The 25,191-nt window shown below is 37.0% G+C and overlaps 1 protein-coding gene and 1 long non-coding RNA gene across 6 annotated transcripts in view; both read left to right on the top strand.

Moving 5' to 3' along the window:
- The window catches only part of PTPRK (protein tyrosine phosphatase receptor type K), a 380,804-nt gene that overhangs the window by 228,763 nt on the left and 126,850 nt on the right, over positions 1–25,191 (top strand). The window lies entirely within an intron of this gene.
- On the top strand, positions 23,520–24,201 carry LOC136358427 (uncharacterized). The gene is made up of 2 exons (XR_010743094.1): positions 23,520–23,955; positions 23,988–24,201. It is a non-coding gene; the product is annotated as an uncharacterized lncRNA (long non-coding RNA).

Here is a 25,191-nt window from a genome sequence, read left to right as displayed (position 1 = left end):
GTGCTGGCTGCAATAAGATCTTGGATTTATCTGTCTGAATGGTAAATAGTTTGTAATGAGAATCTTAACACAGAAGATTATATGTAAGGGTGAAATTTTTAATTATTAAGTGACAAGTTTTATCACCCATATAGTGTCTGCATTCAGCGCCTAAAGTGACCAAGAGCTCTTTGTCTGTCCATGCAGAGTTGACTTTTGGTGTTGACTTAATATAATAATGGGCAGATGGGGAGTGTGAGAAGAATGAAACAAATATACTATGTAGAAATCAGTGGAGATCAATTTATTCCTGTAGTTGTTGTTTGTGAGTTTTTTGGCTTAGTCCTTGTCTATTATCTGCTGAATAGATATAATTAAGGATTATGCAAGTTGAGCATGTTCTTTTTTTCTGTGTGTCTTCCACTTCACCTCAAAGACTTCTTAGGTTGCCGTTTCCAAGTTTTCTTTTTCTGATGCCCAGCTTTTTATGTTTGGTTTTCTTGTTCCTTTTTTAACATGACCATACTTCCCCCTTCAGCCCCAGCTATTTATTCGCTTCAGCCTTAAAACAGAATTCAAAAGTTTAAAGCAAATGCAGATGCTTCTGTCTAAACAGGGGATGAGGGAACAAATAATTGGTTGTAGAACTTATTCATATGACATAATATGCTTGTAGGTTTGCAGTTCATATGGTGATGAATATAGTATAGAAAAAAAAAACAGTAAAAATTTTTTAGATGTGGCTTGTCTTGCCTAGCAGTACTAGAAAAGATGGGGAATATGTGTTTGAATGGCAACTTAAAATGGTAGACATTTTTCATTGTCACTTTACTGAGGGGCATATTCAGAACATATACACATACTTTATACAATGAGAAAAAATACATACAACAATATGATTGTGTAGAAATCAATAAACCATGATGTTTATGCCTTTCTTTGAATTATTTAGCCCTGAATTTACTAGTTGTCATGTGCATTAAATTAAAGCAGTTCAGAAATGTAGGGGCTTTTCTCCTGTGTTAATTTGATCTGGTCCCACAGCGGGGAAAAAAGTGCTATCACTCTTCAATATTGCTTTCACAAATCAGCTTACTGTCTCTGTGTTTAAGAAAGGAGTTGCAAGTTTAAGGTGGGAATTCTAAGTCTGTACAATAATTTCTGCAATGACCCTAGGTGATTTAAAGATCTGTTAAAAATAGATACTCTGTGTGTTCCCATGGGGGAGGCTTCAGCTGGGCTGCTGGCATCCCATGGCATGCAAGTTCTGTGGAAGCCGTAATCTTCCAGTGCCTTGTGGACGCACTTGAACTAGAAAATATCTGATCCTCCTGTTATGAATTTTGTTGTCCTAAAACTAATCTCTTGGACACTTTACATTATTCTCCCTGTAGACACATGTGCCAATGTGTGTTTTATCCACCTCTGAAGAGCAGCCATCCTGTTCTGGTAGTTCTGTGTAAAGCACTTGGGTATGATGGGCAGGCTTCTTTCTGCCTGTCTAGACCATAACACAGACTGGAAAACAAATATGCAGCAATTGTAGTAAAGAACAATAGTTGCAAAAAAACCCCTTTTAGTATTTGCAGTCTGCTTTTTCAGCCTTGAGTTGCATAAATTCTGCCTTTAAATATTCTCCTGTTATTCTCACCATCATTCTTTTTGTGTTTCATGCTATGCCTTACTCCATCTGTGGAATTGTAGTGGGGGTTAAATATAGCATTGAAGAATTCATGAAGAAACTCTTTTGCCTCTGGTGCTACAGGTCCGTTTTTTGGAGCAGGGTTTGTTGAGTTGTTTTCTGCACAAAACAGTTGCTGGTGTGAGAAAAGGGGGTACTGGGAGCACTGCAGCTTCTGTAATAGAAGTTCGTCCTGGTGAACAAGATGGCATTTAAAAATGTGAAAGACATTGTAGATACATTTGGTTGTTAGAAAATTTAAAAATTCAGTCAATTTCTTTGAACTTAACAGCATCAGGAGTAGTCCCCTTTATGATAAACAAGAACCTAAAGGAGAACATGGGCCTGAGCACATTAAGATGCCTTGATACTGAGATCTGAGCATCCTTGCAGATAGGCAGCATTGGTAAGCAGAGCTCTAATATGGTGTCCATCTTCTAATATTTTAATTTCTGCAAGAAAAGTGTGACTTTTCATCCTTGGTAAAGTGAGTGCCTAGCTATTTAGCAAGGGACAAAGCATAATGCCATCATTGGAGAGATGTATTGTTAACTTGGACAGGTGATATTTAAGGACTCTGAAGAGAGAAATGACCTGGCAGTGTAACAAGACATATCACAAGTGACTGTCTCAGAAAGAATGAGAACAAGACAGACAATTTCCATTACTTCTCAGTGTTAAGGTACTACCATTATCCCCTAAACAACCACATGCTCCAAGCAATAATCATGCACTGTCTTCTTCTGTACTAATATGAAACTGGAATTCAATCTCTTTGACACATATTGCTTCAGCTTGTCTTGTCAAGTTGTTTCTCTGCTGGAGCTCAGCTGATGTATGGCAAATGGGCTTTGTACACTGACTGAGATGGGGAAATAGTTATCCAGTTTCCTTTGATGTTGGCTGCAGAAGTGCTGAGGATATGCTAGAAGAGAGAGAGGCTTTGTTTCTTGTAGCCTGTAAGTTATTGCCAGTTAGGAAATCAGTGAAACCACAAGCAGTTCTTTAAACTGGTTCCTCTTTTGCAGTCCCTTTCCAGTCTGATCCAAGTACCCTGTTAGTTGTGTACTAATTCCCATAGTACCTTGGAGAGGGGCAATCATTCTTTTTCCACTGTCTTCCCAGGAGTGCGGAAATCCAGCACATGCTGGGTTTTATGGCAGGATTTTGTGCTTCTTTTTGTTTGTTTTTCTCAGTGGGAACCTGTACTTGCAGTAGCTGATGATCGAATCTCTACATCTTTTGTATCAATCAGGTCCTGCCTGTTAATTACAATATCCACTGTCATTATGGTATTCTGCACATTGGTGAAATATATTTTATAGTAAACTTGTTTTAATTCTGAGTGGACAAGTTAGAATGTTGCAACTATGTTGCAACTGTTAGAATTCTTATAAGGAGAAATTAAGTTGCCATGTATAAAAATGGGGAAAATATAGAACATCCTCCGTTGTCAGTACCATCCTGGAATCTGCTGGTTTTTTCTTAATCTGTGGTGTAGTGGACAACGCACTAATTCCATATTTGAAATATTTGAAAATTTAAAATACTTGATCTGAGTCAGATATAAGAACATTTTAAATACTCAATATGTTATGCATATTCAGAATAACATTTTTTTAGTAACTCAGTATTTATTTATTATGCTACTGTTTCTGATTTTTCTAAATTTTAAAGCAGCCATGTAAGTGTTTCCTTAGCTGGCTGCACTGATACAGAAAACTGATAAACTGCTCTACCGTATTCTGGATCATATAGTAGATTATTAAACTCATATTTGGCAAACATGTGTAGCTTACAGGCCAGGCAAACCTTTCAGGATGTTCTCTGATGAATGCCTGGTGGACCATGTGCTTTTATGTACAAAATATGTGTGAGGGCTCGTGTAGCGAGACATCAGTGCTGCAGCATTTACTTGTGCCTGTAATTGTCAGTAAGGAGTATTCTTAGATGTGCCTAGTTTTATTACTTAAAATCTGTAAGTGCAGGAAAAAAAATATTTGTATTTATTGGCTTTTTTTTGGCCTGTGCTTCCTACATTAGTTGACATTGTATTTTTATGTATAGATTTTTCCATTTTGCATCAAGGACAATAATAATATAATGCATATGCATAAGGAAATTGTATGAAGGTTGTTACTGATATCTCAAAGGTGGAATTTCTTAACTTTTAAATACTTTATTTTGCTCTTTGACTGCAATATGGCTTTTGTGCATATAATTTGCTATAAACAACAACAGTAGACATGAAGACCCTTCAAGTTCTTTCACTTAAAAATTTCTTCTGGCAGTTAGAGAAAAAGAAAATTAATAAAAAATGTGTTTTGACATCTAAAAGAGAATGATTTCCCTTGAAATGCATAAAAGATGCAAACTCTTAAATTGCTGGAGTTTGCACATTTTGGAGCATTACTCTGATGTTTCTTAAACCTGCATGTGTAGCAAGTTTCTCTGTAGCAAGCTTCACCTTTGTCTCATGAGCTAAGTTGCATTGGAAGAAGTAGCCCTTCAACTTTTGAGAAGGCTACAAAATTTTGTTTGTCATCTAATGTCTTCCCCCTCCATTTAATATCTTGGACGTAAAGACAGAGATGACCAAGTTTGTTTCCCTGTAGCTTCTTATCCTTAGGGCTTGCACCATCAGTGTCCTTTTCATTGATCCCTACATTTTTTGTTGCTGTTTTTGTGGTGTTCATGGAGCACCTCTAAATCCACTTCTTTCTAGCATTCTGTAACTTTTGGATTTGTATTTTTGGTATTACTGAATGTGTACCAAGAGTTAAATGACTTCATCCTCTCTAGTTGCTGATCCTCAGGCCTTTTGGTTTTTCTGAAGGATCCTGTTGCTCCCTTGACAGTTACACACTAGCAGAGAAAATCCCAGAAGTGGTGAAGCCAGCATCTTTTTGCCAAGGCCCCGCCACCCCATCCTCTACTACAGAGAAATAGCTTAAGTCCTTATGCAGCAGGATAGCATTTCCTATTTAAAATAAAAAGTCAGGGAAAGCAAGAGAGGGCTTGAAACGCTGTCTGCTATCTTAGATTTTCTTAGAAATGAACTAGTTGATAAACTTTACCACCACATTAGTTACGGACGTTCTCCTTTCCTAGCTGCCTCTGAGCCACGCTGTTCAGCTCATGTTGCCTGGAAGGTGCTGCACTCTGTTTCTTCCTCCATGAGGCTGCTAATGTGCAGAGACAGCTCCTGGCTTCCCATGTCCTCCGGGGAAAGTGCGTAGTGTGCAGCCTCCTGTGGGTTTAAGGGACCAGGGGATGAAAATCGTGAGACACCAATGTAGCAGTTGGCATCTAATGTACAGTAAGTCTGGGCAAGAGATTGAGGCACTGCAGGACATCAGAACCAACTTGGCCCTTGGAAGACCCTGCTGCACTTCTACTGTTGAAGGTCTGACATGCACCGCTGTAACTGAGTAGCAGGAGTAGGCAAGGGACCCATCCTTGAAGGCTTGGGTCAGGGACAGTGAGGGATCATATGTTTTCTCATCTGTCTTTTATAGTGAAATTTTTCACGGCATAGATAGAAGAACCAACATCAACATATCCTGAATGAATCATGGTGAAATACATGCTTCAAAAACAGTCTTTCTTGCTTAGCCACTTTACAAACGAAAAAAGAGAAAGAAAAAAAGGAAGACTGATATTCTCTGTTGTGTTCAAAGACAGGAAAAGATCTAACTAGTTTGGACTGCAGCATTGAATTGAAATCTTGCAGTCCCTGATTGCTTCCAGAAATTGCTAGTGAATGTCCATCACCACTCATAGGTGTTGGTGACAGTATTTTCTGAAAAAATATTTGAAAGAAATAGGGAAATATTTGTTTTAAGATTTAAAATTGTGTGTATGAACCTAAACACATAGATGTGTTGAAATATATATCAATTTCAAGAAAAATATTCTGATAGCTTTGTAAAGAATAAAATGGTTTCAACATACTGAAACATTTTTCTGTAAATTGTTCTAATGTCTTTAATACCCAGGCGGATGGTTAGAAGTATTTTTCTCTCTCCCACTGTGTTACAATAGGTTTGAGGGAGAAAAAATCCATACCTATTGTATTTTCTGAATTTGAAAAAATAGATAAAACTGTGTGTTTCTGCCAGGTATCATTTGCAAAGAAGCAGACACTTATTTTCAGTACATTTTTCTACATTGTTATGGTAGTCTTTTTTTGTCTCAATCTGTCATGTGAGAGGGGTACATAAATGATACCAGCTACCTGGATATAAGCAGCAACCTGAACTCACCTTACTCTTTGGGACTCCCTGCATTGTGAGGATGACTCATGATGAGAGAAAGCACTGCTTGATCTTAAAAGTTGTGTCAAGAAATTAAATTACAGGTAAAAAGAAAATGAGGATAAAAAAGCAATATAAATTATAAATAAATGCAGTTTGAAAGTTGGAAAAAAATTGTAAGCATCCAAGAAGTAAAAAGATTTGTTTTTCCAGTTGAAGATGGAAATGATACTTGCAGCATGAATGTTTGAGTATCCCAGCCGCTGATATTAAAGTGGTTAGACTTCCTTGTGTGATGCATGCAGTATAGTAAATTTGTCTGTCAAGATTGCTGTTGATTCCTGTGTGGCCAAAGAGTCACTGCTCTTTCTTCTCCTTCCAGCCCCCTTGGTGCATAATTTGCCTCTTAGGTGTTCTACTTTTAGTCCTTCCTGAAATTACTGGTCACTGGTTTTGTGTTTTCATCTCATGCCATAAGAACTGGACCAGTCTTTGGATCTGTGGTCTGAAGGTAAAACTGTTCTTGAAAGGTAGAGTCAAGTATTCCATCACAGGTATATCTGGCAGCTCATGAATGCTTACTGAAAGACACCTGTTTCTTTCTGGAGGGTAAAAAGGTCTAGGCAGGATAGCAGAGTTTTTCAGTTGCTATTGCAAATAATTTCACTTTTCCAAGTACATGTTTAATGATGTTTCCCTTGCGAGCAGTGTTTAGTGATCTCAAAACGAAGCTCCCACTGAGGCATGGCCAATGAAACCTGACCTTGAAATGATAATGCAAGCCGTGCCGAAAATTAATTGCTGGTAGCATTCTCTCTGCTGTTTGATTTTAAATGAATAAAGAGTTGCTGCAAATTTTAAAGTTTTATAGATGGGATGCAAATTTCCCCTTTAAATTTTTTTATATTTCAAATTGATAGCTCAGTTGCTCTTGGTGTGGTTTATTGAAGGTATCTTTTAGGAACTATTTTGATTTTTAAAGTTCCATTATAGAATATAAAGGAAATACAATGGTTTAATGGAATTTAGAAGCTTAATTCATTGGTTTAATATTATACTTGCAAACACATAATTTAATTTAACAGTGTTAGAAAAAATTGTGTAAGTTTAATTTATGTTGACAAAAGCAATACGAAAGTATTTTGCAATAAGCAAGGCACTAATACAGTGAACAAGAAATCGATTTCATATTACACATTTGTATAATTAAGTAAAGTGCTAACTTCGAGGTATTTCTTGTGACAAGCCATGAGGCTGCATTTTCTTACAGTCTTGCAGTTACTGTTTCAGTTTAAAAGCTCATTTAATTTAAAAATGTTTGCTACCAAGCATGCCAATATAATTGACACTAGAAAAAATTAGCTTTACATATTTTGTTATTAACTAGAAGCAATTCTGTATAGATTTTGTCTCCTTGTTGCTGTAATTCACAATTTTGTGAATATCCTACATTTGTAACATTACTCAGCTTCAGCTGGTCCAAAGGGAAGGGATGTAAGATGAAACCATCTGTACTTTGTTTGACCATGTATTCCTCTCAAGTGTTTGTGTTATCACTCAGCCTTTTCCTCATCTTCGACTGTCCTTTTTCTATTTATAGTAGTTTTATTCACTTTGTAAAATTTAGCTTTGAGTTTTAGAAGTAAGTTATAGAAGTATGTTTTTAGGAATGTCTTTTCTCCATCTTGTGGTCATTTGTCTCTTTTTTTCTGGAAGATATATGTTAAGGTGTTTTGTGATTGATAGACTGTTGGGTTTTGAAGGGAAGTTGTATTTTTAATTCTATTTAGAAAATATAAAACATGGCAGAAGATGCAAGAGGACTTTTCTAATTTTCTTCCTTTCAAACATTTTCCCTAGTGCTGATGGCAATGAACTGGATATGCTTTACCACTTTGCTTGTTTTTCTCATCCACTTTTCAACTCCTGGGTATTCACTTTCCACCTTTCTCTTGTATCAGGATTTCAATTTCCAGTTAAGCATCAGATACTGGACCTGGAAATTTAAATACATCTATGGATGTGAACTACTGTGAATCAAAGGAAGGCTGTAGTTCTGTCCTGTAATCATCAGTGTCTACTTTTATTCCCCTTGTAGTCACTCTCCTTTCTAAAAACAATCCAAACTGCCTTTGCAATACCTACAGTCTTACAATTTTGGAGTTTTTGGTTTTATATGTTTTTTGCACTCTGATGACAAGGCAGAAAAAACCAAACTATTGGAAGAAGATGGGAAGTCAACCCTTTCATTTCTTGTTCATGAACTCTTGAATGATGCAAAAGAAAAAAGGAAATTACATATCCAAAATAAGACAATGAAGAGTGATTTACTGTTTCAGTTTATTAGGAAATATTGTTAGGTTGTGTCTGATTTTTAAAGGATGTGTTCAGCACTTGCTGAAACTAAAGAAAAGGGACTTCCCAAACTCACAGGTTTCTGAGCTTCTGGTAGGATTTTTTATAATTTTTATCCTTTTTTTTTAAGCATTAGTAGAATGAAACCACATGCTCAGTTAAAATCTGACATAAACACTTTATGCTCTGCAGTAGCCGCAGAATTTTTGGTGTAACCAAAGCTCTAGCTAAGTGGGATAACCTTGCTGCATAAAAATGCCATCAAGGATGACCCACTGGTATTTATAAATGAAATTTAAACACACTGTCATTTTAATTGGACTAGCTAGAAAACTCAGTATTTGGACAATATTGCATTCCTTAGGTAGAATATTCAGCTGATGCTTCAAGTTTATTACTCTGTATACAAAAATGTTCAGCAGTTCAGCTTTCAGCATACAAACCTGAGGTCAGGAAATTGCATAAATTCTCAAAACATAGAGTCTGCACCACCAGGATTATTTTAGAATAGTATTATCCTATGTTTTCTGTTGGAAAGAAGATACTCTGTAACGGTATGAATTTTACTTCTGTGTTGTTTCCATATAAACACTATGAAAACATTTCCTTCTGAAAAAACATTGGCTCTGCTGTTTAAAATTGTAAAACCTTTGTGTCAAGTTGATAAATTCCAAAAAACAATTTTGCCTCTCTTAATAACTCAATTGAAAGAAAATCATAAAGATAGGTGGTTTGTTTTTTTCTAATTTTCCTATATTTTCTGTGCAATTCCCACAGAAAATAACTTAAGCTAGAGTATAGAATAACATTAAAATTCAATGATCTCAAGAAACTAACAATGCAGATTGATTGAAAGAGAACAGATTGAATTACTACAAATGGGATATAGCTAATAAATGAAAGCAATCATTTCCTATGAAAGAAAACTACTTTTTGAAAGACTAAGTTTGCTCATTCTACTGAAAAGTGAAAACGACAAAAATTAAACAGCATCTTTGATTTTTATGCATTTTTTGTCAAAAATGGAAAAGAAATGTTATCCAAAATCATAAAAATAAATTAGTTGAAAAATCAACTTGCAAGGTACTACCATTGCGTAAGAAGTAGTAATAATATTTGATGCCCTATAATGAATGGAAAATCAGCAATAAAATGCTGCATGATATTATTGTATCAATATATCTGATGTCTGTTTAAATACTCCAGTATTCTGAGCTTTTTAATCAACAATATTTTCTTTTCATTTTCTCCATTTCCAATCCCACAGAGCTAGAGTGCTTGCAAAGCTTTATGACAGCAGAGTGATCTATGTCACATAAAATGGTCCCTGAGTTTTGTAATGCAAGAAGTAATGTTGGATTTGTCACATAAGTGCTTGACAAAGACTAACTCAGAAGACTAGAAAATAAAATCGTTCTAAAGGCCTTCAGTGTGATGATTTTTTTCCCCAGAAATCTGAAGGTATGTCAATTGTATAGACATAATTAGAATTATCTGTCTTAAGACTTCAGAAAATACCATTGCATTCCTGTACATGTTTTGATAGCAAAATATTGTTCCAAGTACTGGCAAATTCTTTACTTGAAACCAAACCAGGTTTTGCATTACTTAGCTTCCTTCCAATAATTCTACCTAATTTTGTTGGTATGTGCTGACTGCAAACTTTGCTTTACATAGAGAAGGCTTGAGGCATTATTGTCCTTTGTCTTCTTATCATTGGGTATCTCCTGGATGTTACTACCTTGCCTTCTCTCAGTCAGGGAGAGCAGAAAAGATCACACAAGGCTCCTTTGCCTACTCTGCCAGACAAAACCTTCCATGCATATTACTCTGAGTCCTCCTTGTTGCAAACGTAACTGGAACTGCTTGACTTTTCCACTGAAGAAAATGAGATCTGCTGTTTATACTGGTGGAGATTTTGGGGAAGAGAATTGTCAGCGGACAGGCATTAATTGACTAACTGCTGCACTGCTTAAGTTTTCAGGGCAGGACCAGGATTTTGATTATCTCTGTCTTTTCCTTGGACATATATCTGCAAAAGTATATTCTGCCTAGATCATGAAATGTGAACATTTTAAGATACCGCTGATGAAACTGCCTGGAGAGAGTGACATTAGCCAGGTGGCACAAACACTAAAACTGGAACCTTTCCAGTTTCATGCTGAATCCTTCAGTAAAGATAGTGATATTACTGTTAAGAAAAGGCAGTAGGTCAAACTCTTTCAGAACAATTAACTGCTGTGTTGGGGTCTTGATGTGTTAAAATGATGCCAGGCCTCCTCCCTTCAGGTAACTGCGCAGTCTTCCCAAGGGAGCTGGCATCTTGACATGCACTGCAAACCCCAGAAAATTAGTTGACTGAGTAAAGAAATGCCATGTTTGTGTAATATCTAATCAAATGTGTAAGTAGTACATATCAGGTTCATCAACCCATCTGATTTAGTCTGTAAACCAGCTACTACCCCCAAACTGTTCTGAGTTTCTTACTGTTGATAATTATTTTACTGCTAGTTTAAAAATAGTGAAGGTGCAGTGCTTAGAAACAATCAACTATGTAATACTGAGTTTTATTACTTTCATTTTCTAGCATGTAAGAAATTATTTGGCTTTTTCTTCAGCTGAATTATACTGTACCATAAAGAGCTCTAACAGTACTAATTTGCTTGAAATGTGGTTGAATCTATTGTAGCCAGCATGAGCTTGCATGCAGGGCTTTTTTCCTGATTTCACAAATAGAAAATAAAACAAAAATTAATTTCTCCCTCTGATCTTGCAATCCCCACCTCCCCAACCAATATGAGTGCATTCAGAAGACATATCAGTAATACAGCTTTAAAGTATTTTTTTTCTTAAAAGCACTATACCAAAAAATGTGAAGCTGTGTGTGTGTCTTGTTTTTTTTTTTTTTTTTTTTAATTTTATTTAACCCTAAGAGAAACTAAAAAATCATTGCTTGAGTGGGTGTCATATGAAGAATGTTGATGAAAACCAGTGTCCTCAGTGTCTGTGTGAGCTGTCTGTGACAGCTACTGTTTAACCATCTAACCTACTTCCCCTTCTCACTAAAGATATTAACCTTATAAGCCCAAAGTCTTTAGAAGTTAATGGCCTGTTATACAAGTCTACTCATGATGATGGGATATTAAGTTATTAAATGTATTTTGCTATGTTACTAAACCTCGAGTTGTTCTCATAAATAATCGCTTAATTTGTTAGTTTAAATTGAGCGCATCTATTTTTCTGCCTCTGTAGTCCTTGTTATGTTAGGAGTGGTATTAAATGAGAGTCTGGTAAACATCATCATAAATCTCTTGCCTACCCTGTGACAGTAAAAGAAGTGTAGATCATCAGGGTTTTTTTCCCCTCGAAAATAGACATTTCAAAATTAACAGATTAAGGAAGACAAATTCAGTGACAGTATGTTCTGTCAAGACCCTTACATGTCCCTGACAAGCCTTGCTGAATTTTGTTCTACATTTTGAAATTTTTGAAGAGTTAAATTTGAATTGAAGCTAATGTTACTGACAAGAGGAAAATAGAAGCAATTGCTTTGCACTAAACAAGTTTGAATGGTTGTTAATGTGAATGACTTTCAGGCAGCAAATGTCAGAGAACAGTAGATTACTTTCTCTACCTCAGGCATTTTAAACCATCTCCCGTGGTAGGCCTGACATAATTTTTCTTTTTTTTTTTTTCTCTTGAACATGGGAAGCAAAGTAATTGGAGTCTGGTAATTTCAGCCCATGGCTGATGAAGATAAATCATAACGAGCTACTAGAATGCACACTGACAGTCCACATAGGGCTAGTAGAACGTGAACTCTCTCTAATGCAATATTCAAATTTTGCTTCCTTCTGATTCATATTCTAGAAGACCCCTGAAATTGTTAATTATAAGGCCAACCTCCATTTGTTATTCTGCAGAAATTTTATGCCAGAAACCAATTGCTTCAAAGCAATTTCACTTTGTTCCAGAACTTGGGCATCTGAGCATCATTCTGCTCACTTACCATGCTGGGGCATTTGCACAGGCTCCTCTCCTTTGTCGATGGGGAAGGAGAGCTCATTTTGATTTTTCCAGGTGAAGTTGCCCTCCATCTGAAATGGAGCTGTTCCTCATGGCCAGTGGTCACATTGTTGCATGACAGCATTTATTTCCATTAAGGCATGGCTGATGGTGCAGCTGAAGAGCAGCCCTGCTGCCTCACCAGGCTTCATCTGGATTCACCTGGTCTCATGGGGTTAATGCTTGTACCAAGGGAAGGAATGCAAAACTGACCATGGGACAGGAATGCAGTGATGTAGTTTTAGGCTGGGTTATGCTTCCGGGGATTTGCACACATTGTGACTTTGCACCTTTTCAACCCTTCCTAGCTGACAGTCTGCTCCTATCCTTGATCCATATGTCTAGTTTGGGCAGTCTTCAGTAACAGGACCACCTGCCCATATGTGATGGCGTTAGCTCTATCCTTCTCTGGGAAGGAAAAGCATATATATCCCAAATACTTTTTCCCTAAAAGCTCTCCATCCTGTTGTTTCAGCAGACGTGTGGCAGTGCCACATCACTGGCTGGGGGAAGGTGTGGGGGGACCTGTGGGAATGTAATTTTCTCTTTGGCTACTCGCTCTTGTCCTTGACTGTAAGCACTGGCGTAGTTTGCATCCCACAGCAAATTACCCAGTAGGCAGATTGACTTATTTCTGTGGTCTCAATTGCACTCGTGGTAATGCCTGATGAAATTGTTTATGCAAATAGTGTATTAACTGGAAGACACAGTGTGGTATTGATCAAAGCTATTTGCTTGTTTTGATGCAATTCATCCAGTAGTTTCTGCTGAGAGAAATATTGGGAGACTAAATATTTCATTTCAGTGGTTTCAAAATGAAATGGCTCCTCTTCTTTGATTTTGACACAATGTTTTGTTTTCAAATTGAGCTAAGCTGGTTTGTAAAAAGGATTAAAAACTACCTGGCAACAATTATATTGAGACATCCAGAGAAAAAGTTTTACTTCAGTTTTACTAAACTAATTTTTCCTTTTTCTGTTTTTCTGTTCTTTTATCTTTTTTTTTTTTTTCTTATCATTCTTGTTTTGAACTGAAAATACCTTACAACTCAGTATAGAAACACTCTTTGGGATCATTCAAAGAATTGTTTCATTTTACATTTCAGTACCTTGTTTTCTTCCCTTGTGCTTCACAGCCAGGGAACACTTTACTGCCACTGATAATTTCCAGGGGACCTAAAAATGCAGAGGAGGAGAATGAGCACTTTTCTCTGGGGGAAGCATTCTCCTCTCATTCAGGACCCAGTCCTCTCTGTTTCTGATTGAAGATGTCACCTGACACTTGCTATAAAAATCTCTACATAGATCAAATGCAGATATTTGTATGAATGCTTTTTTGGGTTTTTTTGAAAGGGAATGGAGAAATCACCTATTCTGTTTCAAAAAAAGATCGAATGGTATGCAAGTCTATTGGCTTCCACCTCAGATTCAACATTTTGCTTGTGCCTAGATAATTTTGCCATGAGCTCTGTGAGCTTTATTGTCCCCAGGAAACCTCGCCAGTGCAGAACAGCTCTTCCAGTTATTTGGTCCCTCTTCAACACCTCTGTTTTGTGCCAGGGAAGTTGAGATTTGGCCTTGAACTCTTGAGCTTCCCTGTGGAGTCACGTGATGTTTGCCTCTGCTGTTGTTGCATGCTCCAGGGCACTGCTTGTACTTACATGATACTGGATTTTGGGGCTTCTGGTGGGAAAAGAAAGGCCCTGGGGCAGCAGAGGGGGAAATCTTTGACATTCTGTAGCTTAAAAGAGTTCTCAGCACCAGAGACCCTGTACCCAGAGGAAAGGTGCATAGAGACTGAGGCATTCAGCTTATGCATTCAAAATGTTACTCAACCAGCTCATTTTCCTCATAGGTCTATGTTTGTAAACCTTACTGCAGTCCCAGACCTTGTATGCAGGCTAGCCTGAGAGATGCTCCATCAGTGACTTCTGACCACCAAACAACTCTTTAACTGGTAGTATAAATCTGGTCCTTACATGTAGATCTAGTATAATTTTCTCCATGATATCTAATTGGTAGCTTGATCTGACACCTTCTGAGGATGAAGTATTTAATCTGAAGTTTCACAACTGTAAATTGTTGTGAAGGACTGTTGCCTGTTACAAAGACGCCATATTTTTAAGTGCTATTATTTTAACAGATGCTATAAAAATTCATGTGAGCCAAGAACAGTCGAAGCCCATTTTAAGAATTGTGGTCATCAGAAAGGAAATTTGAGATCATAAATCTCAAACTTATTATTGCCTAGTCATTGGTTTCTTCAAAAATTGCCACTGCATGAAATTGAAAAAAAATTCAAAAAAATCCGTGATTTAAGCAGTATGTCTCTCCTTATTGATTATTAAAGGCCTATTAAAAAAGTTCTGTCTAGTATCTTACTTTTAAAGCTTTTTGTTATATGAAGTTGTGAAACTTTGGGGAAATCTGCTCACTATCTGGGAAGACATACATTAGTGTGAATTATAATGCCAGGCTGATCAGTCTGTATTGTTTGGTGCTTAGACAAACACTTTGATGTTTAAGAACAATACAACAGTGAGCACAAGAACAAATAAAAAAGGAAGAAGTTAGAAGTAATATTTAACAAACAAACCATTTGTCTCATGTCATTCAGTAAGTAATAGATCTACTTTTTTAATGGTTGGTACTAAGCTAAATAATTATAACACACCCCAGTAAGCAATGAGGACACTATATAATTTTAATTAAAAATTCAAATATAGTAGTGTTTTAAATTGCTTCCTGCTATAATCATAAAACACATAATTATCTGGTAGGCATACGTGGAGAAGTAGGGGGAGTGAGAACTGTGAAAAATATTTTTTGCTTGCATTTCTTTACAAACTAGGACTTTTTAAAATATATCATACCAATTGTCAGCCTTCAAAAGAAGGCTTTTATCATAAGACCTACTGTGCATGCACACAGAAGAGGAAAATCAGAAGTTGATTAGATTATCATAGTCTTTGTGTTTTTATCCTGTTTTTCCATGATGCAGAATCTGAGTAAAGGGGCTTGTGGATTATTTTTAAATTATTTTTGTGTGGTTTTGTTTGGTTTGGGATTTTTTGAGTACTGTGGTCTCTTCTACTGTATAAATTTAGCTGGTAATTGAAAATCTTGTGTTTGATCTCTCAAGCTATTGCTATGGAAATGAAAGTTATTCCAGAAATTCTTGCTTTATTCATTTGTTGACTGATGCAGAAGGGAGAAATGTTGAAGAAAAAAAAACACCAACCAAAACATCCTTGATAAAGAAGGAGGGGAAAAAGACATGGTTGAAAGTTTGGGTTTAGGATGACTATTTTTAATTCTTAAAAAGTTCATTGCATTTAGATTCTACATGTGATTTTAGTGCTCTGTATAATATCAGTTCTAACTATTTTTAATTATATTCTTAACGTGAGCCGACAGATGAATTTCAGCATTAATTCTGGATCCCTTTGTGACTTTTAATATGTGATTAACTACTTTGCTAGTGCATTTGACTGCTATTCAGCATTTGAGTCAGCAGAAACATTAATGGCTTGTAATGATGTTTGGCTTTTAAAATAACTACTAGAACTAGTCATGTTGTAAAATGTCATGTATTAGACAGGCCAGAGTTAAACTTCAGCATAAAATGATGCCTATTCCTCCCCCATTGTTTGAATAGAATGGGAAATACGAATGAACTAATTCAGTGCTAGGAATAGAAGAATTCAAATCTTAAAAGTCCAACCAAGCTGAAAGCTAATGGAAAGTGGGACGTTTCCAGCACTTTAACTGCAATAAAGAATTGCGGGAGAAAATAGTTGTAAAAAAGCCAGAGAATTATGGAGGAAATATGTGTTACAGAAATATAAAGTACACAGCACTCACGTCAAAAGTGTTACATTGCCAAACGAGAGCTCAGGAGAAAGGTAAAAAACAGGGTAAATTTGGCTGTATTTATTGGCTTGCTTTTTTTTTTTTTTTTTTTTTTTTTTTTTTTTTTTTTTTTTTTTTTTTTTTTTTTTTTTTTTCCCGTGATGCAAAGCAATGTCACAGGAGGAAAAAGGGCTTTGAGTAGAAACCACAGACCATCGATAGTTTACACAGGTAAACTATTACGAGACTTGCAATTACCTCAATATAAAACAGCAAATGTGTCATATAAAATACGATACTGTGGGTAGACACCAAAACTTGAAGAGAACAAATGATGGTGAATGCTAGGAGAAAAAAACAAAGTACTTAAACTCCAGAGAAATATGGACAGGCAGGCTCTCAAATAGTTGCTGATCATTTCTCCATGTCCACAGTTAGAAATTTCTGGAATAATCCCTGTATGTTGTAGGAAGCTGCTCTTGGGGGTAATAGCCTCACGAGATGTGTGTTGGAACTAACTTCTAAAGAGATAAGTAAATCCTTAGCAGCTACCTTCACTGGGATATTAGCATTATGTGGAAGACATCTGGGTGGTGATTTTTTGGATGCATGTAATCCTGCGCCAGCACCTGCTCCCAAGCTGACTTCCTTTGATGCCTTGTGTTTTAGCTTTCATATTTTCCAGATTCTGTACTGCATTAATATGTAAGTCTGAACTTCATATGAAGTGTTAACAAGTTCCTTCACAGTGTAGTTAGACAAAACAATCCTTTTCCAGACCTGGGACCAAGGACACCATTGCAGCTTCAGGCCCCAAAAGTATAAAGAAGTATAAACAGCAAATTGGAGAGAGCAAACTGGGAGGATGGGACTTCATAGCCTGAAGCTGTAATTGGACAATTAACCCCAATATGTAAATGGACCAAAAGTTATAAAAGTGTGAAAACGTGTGATCCACCGTCCATCTTTGGTGTAGCCTCAGCCAGGCTCTTGCACTGCCCAAGGTGTGTCCTTTGAAAGCTTTTTAATAAATACCTACTTTATTCCTTTAACTCTGTCTAGCCTCTGTTCTAGGTAGCCTCTCAAGGCATCACATTCAGTAAGCAGTTTCATTCCTAGCCAACGCCTGTCTTGTGCTGTTTGTGAGGTCTCTTTCCCTCCCTGTTCTTTTTGTCATTGTGTATCCTGCTTGCTATCCAGACAGGGAATTGCTGTGAATAAAAGGTCATAAGAGAAGAGAATCTAATTTTCTCTGCCCACAAGAGATGCTCTGTGTAAATAAAGAGAGATAATGGAAAACTACCTTCTGTCCTGAGAAGTTAATCTGAATGACACATGGGTGGAGGCACAACAAGTATTTGAAGGAGAATTTTGTGACAGTGACTTATCTTTTTCTTGAGTAAGAAGGCAGGATTGCCCTACAGAATTCTGTATGGTTCCCTCAGATTATTTTTTCTCCTTTAATTTTATTTTTTTTTCTCCTTTATTTCCTTTGAGGATTTGAGGTTTGTGTTTTTTTTCTTCTTTCCTTTTTTGATTTTTTTTCTTTCCATTATTGTTCCATTCTAAAAAGTGAGTAGGACTGGAACATAACTCTTCTGTAATCTATTGTTACTAAGTCTTAAAAAAATGCTCTTTTGACTATGCTGTTGATTCTTCTTTCCAAAACTGAATGTAATGGGTTTCTGAGCTCTACACTAAATGTCTGCCCTGAGGAATAAGATATATGTAGAGAACTTGCAAGGTCAGAGATGATACAGTGTAGAAATCTGCTGCTTTTTTTTAGAAATCTCAAGTATGTATTTTCTGCTCTTTCCTTATTCAGTGAAGATACATAAAGGCTAAATGTAGCAGAAATTGGGCTTCGAGCAAGTTTCTAACATAAAAACACAGACTTATAATAGAACTTGGCAAGTGGATGTTATCTTTCATCCATAGATCACAATCTACAATGGGTACTTTGGGGATTGCAGCCATGCCTGGCTGGACAGGGGAATCCGGAGTCCTTTGCATTTCCTCTTTCTAAAATAAGTCCTCATAGGTTTGATTGCTTTTGACCAAAGGATGTGTGTATGAAAACTTTTCCTCATTTGGAGGGGAGAAAGGGCACTTGAAGGTTAGGGACTAGATTAGTTGTGTGGGGTTGGGGAGGAGGAGTGGGAGGGAGGGAATGAAGGAAATTAAATACACTTGCTGCGAAATATGTATCAGCCAAACATAGAATACACTTTCTTTTCTTAGTCCTGCCACAAACATTTGGCACACTGTGTATTTTATATACATGAGAACAACATATTTGATGTAGCAGCAGCAAGCAGCCATTCTTCACATCAGTTAAGACCAGAGTGCCACTATTGAAATTGTTTTATAGCTGGCAGGCACCCTATACTGTTTGCAGAAAGACCAGTTACTGTAACCCATACATTTGGGTGGGAGGGCAAAGTTGTGTCTTTCCTGTAGCTTAACATTTCTGGTTCTGAGGTTCCCTTGTGGAACTGAGAGGTTTATTAATAAATAGCACTGTATACTGAGTATGTATCATATTTGGAAGGCTGCTGATTTTGAGCTGAGCAAAGAAAAGCTTGTGATGAATTTCAAGCTTCCATTCATGATTTTTTGAAGTGGTTTTGTAATTTCTAAATAGGCGTATATTATTCCCTTAAATGATCATTCTGAATTTTTCAGCTTATCTGCTTCCAACAGATATCTGAGATGTGAATAATTAATTGAATGGTCTGATAGGTGCCCCCTCTATGGGTAGTTGCCCCTGAAATCCCTGACTTACAGCAGGAAGACAACAACTTACCTAAGCATAAGCCAGAATCAAATGCGTGTCAGTTGCTCAGGGCATTGTGTGCTTTTGTGTCCAAGTGGAATGGGCTTGAGGTCTCCCAGGGCTCATCCCTCCTCTGAGGGGGAATGGGACCCGCATATTCAGTCGGTTTTTTTTAAAGCAGATGGAGTTTCAGGAAACTGACTTGTGTTAGACCTGTATTTCTGCTGCAGATTAGGCAAAGTCAAGTGCAGGGCTCTAAGTCAACAGATAGATCTTTCTCATGAGCAAATAAAGAGTCAGTTTTTCACCTATGGTTTGTTCTTGTTGTGATGGCTGGTATGTTTTAAGGATTCCATCACCTACTCTGGGAGCAGTACTCCTGGAGTGGATATCTCCTGGTGCCTTTTTTCAGGTGACTGAAGATTTCAGAGTTGAGCTGCACAATAAAATCTTAGTGCATCCCTGCAGAGCAATTATTTATCAAAATGCTCAGTGAAATTGTATGCAAGACTCTATTTTCTTTTCTTGTTTTATTCAGAGGTCCTTATTCTGAGAACAGTGTGGTTTTACATACAAGCACATTTTCAACTATTGTTGCACTGTTGCTGCTGCTTGATCTTGAGTTGCTTAGATGTTACTTTTCTTAAGGAAGATGTCAGGGCTATAAAATCTTAAATCTACATTGCAACACACAGAGTAATAACTTTACAGCTGAATATAAATTGTTTGCGTTATGATGAACAACTGCTCACTTGTAACAAATGAAACTCCAAGGCTCACTTGTAACAAATGAAACTCCAAGGCATAACACTGAGCACACTTTAGGAAGAAAAGGTCTCATTGTTGTTTTCATCCTTAAAGTTAGACCTATGGAGAAAACACTGGTGTTTTTCCCTGTGTGTGGCATGGTCAGCTGGCCATCTGCTGTTAGTAGAATCACAAAATGATTATAGGCTAGGACAGAGGAGTTCTCAACCATAAAAATGTGCCAGTACATACTAAGGTTGACTTTTATCACCCATAACACTTAATAAAAGGATTACAGGGATCTCAACAGAGAAGATTCTGCCTTTTGTATTGTCTTCAGAAGTGGCCTTGATTTATAAATAAGAAGTAATCAAGGATTTATGAGATATGATCGGACACAGTTTCACGCGTCTGTACACCAGAGTGAATATATATATTGTGAGTGCCGAGTGCAGCAGTAGGAAAGCTGTACAAACTGTGATAAGTAACAAGTAAACTGTGAGGGTTTTTTGCTTTGGTTTGTTTTTGGTTTGTTGTTTTGGTTTTTTTTTCTCTGTAATCTATAGTGTTTTCTGACTGCTCAGAAGCTTATGCCTGGCATGTGTTATTGTTTAATTATATCCTGTTGTGTGATTTGCAACACACGCAATCTGATCCTGGAAACAAATGGTCTTTCAAAATTATAACGTGTTTTTCATCCTTATTAAGTCTTTGGATTTTATTGGAATGTGAGTCTGGGCTGCTTTCACTCTCTTCAGTTTCTCCTTGTAAAAATTAAAAAGTTGTTTTTTACTTTTAAATCTTGCCCTAGTGATAGATCCTCCCATCAGGTTGTCAGTTATTTCAAACCCTTAAAATCCCTGAACAAATTGAATTACAAATCTTCCTGTGACCATTCATTTTTTAAAAGGCTTCTGTTATTTTTCCATCTGTAACTTTATTAAGGGTGATTGCCCTGTAATTCCTTGCTTCTGTCTCCCCCTCTGGCTGAGCAGTCAAGCTTTTAGAGGTAAAAAATGTGCAACAGCTTTCTGTTGAACCTTATGAAGAGAAATGAAAAACCATGACATTTAAGCAGAATAAATAAATAGTTTTAATTAAAATATATATATACAGAGAGAGAGAATGCACAAAAAACTCCCACCAAAAAACCCCTCACCAAAACCAAAAAGAAGCCCATCCCCCAAAACCCCTCTAACTTAAGGGTCAATAGTTGTAATTCTTTAGCAGGATTTTGAATGGGATTTAAACACCTCTTAGTAATTTATTTGGCTGTCATGGGCTACTTCTAAGGCTACTAACAGTGAGGCTTGAGTGTGGTTTGAATGTTTGCTAATATTAGAGAAACTAGGGTAGCTGATATATTCCACAAACTATTTTACTTCATGTTTCTTAATTATGAACAGTTAGCTTGAGTGGGTGGTGTTTTTGACAACCTTCTGAAGAATATTGCAAAAAAGTCATTGCAAAGCCTCTGTTAGAATGTGATACAGACTACAGGGATATGACATCTCTTTTGTGTTGTTTGTTACTGAATAACACAGCTGTCGCTAACTGATCCTGTTTTTCACAGTGCGGGCAACTTTGATGTGGTCTTTGTCATATTAAAAAAAAGTACAGAATTTAATACAAAAGCTGTAGGATAGCTGAAAAAAACCCTTGGTGACTCCAAAGCCCAAAGTGTCTGAACTGCTTTTGAAATATATTTTTTCATGTTTGTCAAAATTTCTCTAGCATTGGCTCTGATAATTCTAAAAATTCAGGTGGCATTATCGTTACATCCTAGCCCTGAAAATACAAAAGTCTGTAGTTATTCATTTAAGTAGTCCCAGCAGAATTACAGCAATTTGGCTGAACTGTGTTCGCATCCAAGGTTAAGACCAAAGAGGACAAAGATGTTTCTAGTCATGGTGAAGGGAGACTTTTATGGACAGAGGAATGGGTTCTGAAAGGGTAAACCTCCTTTAAGGATCCTGTCAGGGTTGTCTGAATGACAACCTGGATAAAGAAGAAGAAAATATGGACACGATTAACAAGAGAAAAGAAGAAAGGCTAGATACTAATAGTTAGCTCCTAATCTGTTTTTCATGCTGCAGGATTAGCTTTTTGTTCTGTTTCTTGGCCACCCCTACATGCCAAACTGACAAGTTTATTCACAGTTCTACATTCCACATGAAATGATGACTGAAGTTATTTAAAATGGTGACTAACTGGTATTATCTTCCATGAGACCTGTATTTTTTGATGCTACTTTCTTAAAGTACCCTGACCATCATTCCTTATGACAATGTGCTGTATTTGAGAGAAAGGACAGCCTGCCTCAGAGGGTCAGGAGCAGCTCACTGAAATATTCCCTTGCATTTCCTCCTGTGCTACTACTGCCCGAGGACAGAAAACCTCTACTGAGGTTTGCGTGGGAAAAGGAAATGAGGGGAGGGGACTTCTGAACTTGCCAATATTTTCAAGGTATTAATTTCATTATATTTTCATGGTATTTCAATATTGCCTTTAAATTCTCTAAGGGATAAAATAAAATTTTGAAAGTATAAAAGATGAGATATACAATATTATCCTGGTTTGTTGGAAGTGAACATTAGGACATGTTTCCTTCTTTCCCCTCTGCCCCAAATTGCATGGCTCATTGATGCTTTAAAATACCTTTTGAGCCATTATTCCTTAGTTGGTTGAAGTAGCTCAGGTAAATTTAAGTCAACAATGTCAGACTTTGTAAAGATTGTACTGAGTGTGAAGTTGGGAGGGAAACTCCCCTCTGGCCTGTTCAGCCTGTCTGGAATCCATTCCACAGTGTCCTTTTGTCCATTCCACTGGATATTCGGAAAAGCTCTTGCAGGGACAAGGTGAATCATGCCTCCCTTCTTCAGTGTGCCCTTGGCTTTTTCATAGTTTTGGAGCCTGCTTCTCAGATCCAGCTGGTTAATAGGCTAATGATTCTGTGAAGTGAGAGTCAGGAGAATGAGCAAGCTGCTTCTGTTGTGGCAAGAGGGGAGGAAATGAGACCCAAGGGGAGGCTGAGCTTCCTGTGCTGGAGCCATGCATGACTTGGGTTGCATGTTATAGTTTAACAGTTCTATAGATCAGGCTTAAGGTTCATCAGGCTTGGTAGTTTCTGGTCCAGTAGAATTCAAAAACAGAATAAATTTGCTTGTTAAGGGATTGGATGATCCATAAAGGATAAAATTGTAGTTTTTCAGACATAAAGCCTAAAATGCCTTTTTAATATGTACAGTTGTTGCTGAATATGCCATTTGGGTGAATTCAGACACCACTGGGCACAGAAAAATACACTTTACAAAGGATTTTAACATTATTTTTTACATTGACTTTCCTGATTTGTTTGCTTAAAGAGCAGAAAAAATAAGAAGAGGGAAAGAAATATGGAACTTAATGAATATTTAGATTATTAAACTTATTTTGTTGGTTTACTGCTGAGAATTTTGTCTGTCTTAATCAGAGATCCATAATTTGAGCACATCTTCCCTCCTACACTTTGCTGGTTTTGAATAAAGTTTATGGTCATGCTTTGGACTTTGTGGTTGCCAATAGGTCCACAGGGAGGAATCAGGCATAGTCTTTGTTCAGACGTGTTGATGTTGTTCATTATGATTGCTGCAACTGCAAAGGATTTGAGATGGGCAGGCTCTCCTTTTTTCCTCTCATTATCCCTTACAATATAGAGCCTTTCCACAACAGAAGCCTATGTCCTCCTATTTTTTTTTTAACATTTTTTATATGTTATGTGTTTTTTATGTTTTTTTATAACATTTGGAGAGCAACTAAATAATTTTGTGATGTCTAGCATTCTTTCTTTTGCCTTCCTATATTGTAAATTACAGTTTTCTGTATGGCTGTGTATAAGTAGCCTCAGCTAGTTATTCATGGCAGCTCAAACCGCCACACAACCCAGCTTTGGCCAAAGTTTCCATGGTCTCTTCCTGTTGGCCAACAGATATTTCCCATTTCCCTAGTGTCTGAAATACCTGTCTTGCCTCACTATCACACCCAGGGCTGGTGACTCTGCTAGTTTTGTGTCACTTGAGTCTCAGGCTTACATTTTAAGTTATTTTATCAATATCTTCTGACTAGGCGTCTTAAGGGAAATCAGAAAACAAGACTGAGGTTACTTTAGGGAGAATGAGCTGTCACCTACAGCTCACAAGCAGCCTGTGCAAAGCAAAGCTTATGGCTTAAAGTGGTATTTGGGATATCCTGACCCCTATGTAGTATGTGGAGGTGGGAGCCCAGAGCTGTCATGAGAGGAAAGGCCATGATGGATCGCTGTTCTCAGAAATCAGAGAGAAAAGCTGCCGGGTTGTCAGCACAATCCCAATGCCCCTCTGCAGAATATGGGCACCTGCAAGTCATCTGCTTTGCCAAAGGGGATGGATGTGCTTGCTGAGTGAGCTGCAGAGCTGCATTCACCATGACTAAACTTGTTAGTTAAGCCAAAATTTTGTACAAAAAAAAAATAAATATATATATATATATATATATATATATATATATATATATATATTAGAGCACTGAACTCACTGAGAGAGAAGAGAAAGTATAAGCCTGGATCCAAAGCACAGTATGTGCCCCTATTGAGCACAACATATTTCAGGGTAACTTAACATTCCCAAGCCTTCAGGCTCTCTTAGAAATATTGACTGTTAAGTAGAGAGAAATTCTTAACCTGCTTAGTAAAGGTACCTATAACATGCTAAAATGAATGTTTTTTCTAAAGCATGATTAAGTGAAATGCATACTTAAGTGGAATTAAGGGATTTATTTCTGACTTCCTATTCAGGTTCTATCTGCCTGGCAGACATGCAAGTCACAGAGTCAAAGCTTTCTGAAATGTGTGTAAACCTGGGCAAGTTTTAAACTAGCCATCTCAAGTTACTGGCAAGACTGCAAAAAAACTACCTAGGTACCTGAACAAGCTCAGAGCCCCTCTGCCTGCTCTGAGGTCAATGATACCTCATCTCTGGTCCTACATAGGTACCTGTGCTATTGACATAAAAACAGGATGTAGACAAGCAGCATCACGTGGTTAACTGTGGCATGAATGTTGTCTGAGCTTTCAAATACAAATCAGCTCTCATCAGTGCTTTACATGAGAACTAATTAGATAACCTGAAACCCTGAAAGAAAATTCACAGTCTTAATATTCCATCTACAACTTCAAATTTTGAAAGCATCTTTTCTATAATACTAATATTTTGCTTTCCAATACCAATATTATTTTGGCATTTATTGCTCCTATTATTTTTTTTTTATATTTATTATTTGCCCATTGAATCTTGTAACTGGCTGTTCTTCATATAGTGGTTTTAATGTTAGAACAGGTATTTTTAAATATCATCAATACCTTTCCACTAAACTATATGTAATTTGAAGTGGGGAGTCGATAAGTGCAATAAAAACTGTGAATATGTGCTGAAACAGAATTACTTCAGAGCTGACAGTCTGAAAACC

Source organism: Sylvia atricapilla, chromosome 3 (assembly GCF_009819655.1).
Source record: "Sylvia atricapilla isolate bSylAtr1 chromosome 3, bSylAtr1.pri, whole genome shotgun sequence".
Lineage (NCBI taxonomy): Eukaryota > Metazoa > Chordata > Aves > Passeriformes > Sylviidae > Sylvia > Sylvia atricapilla.
The sequence above is the reverse complement of the archived record's forward strand: the minus strand, read 5'-3'. Positions and strand labels throughout refer to the sequence as shown.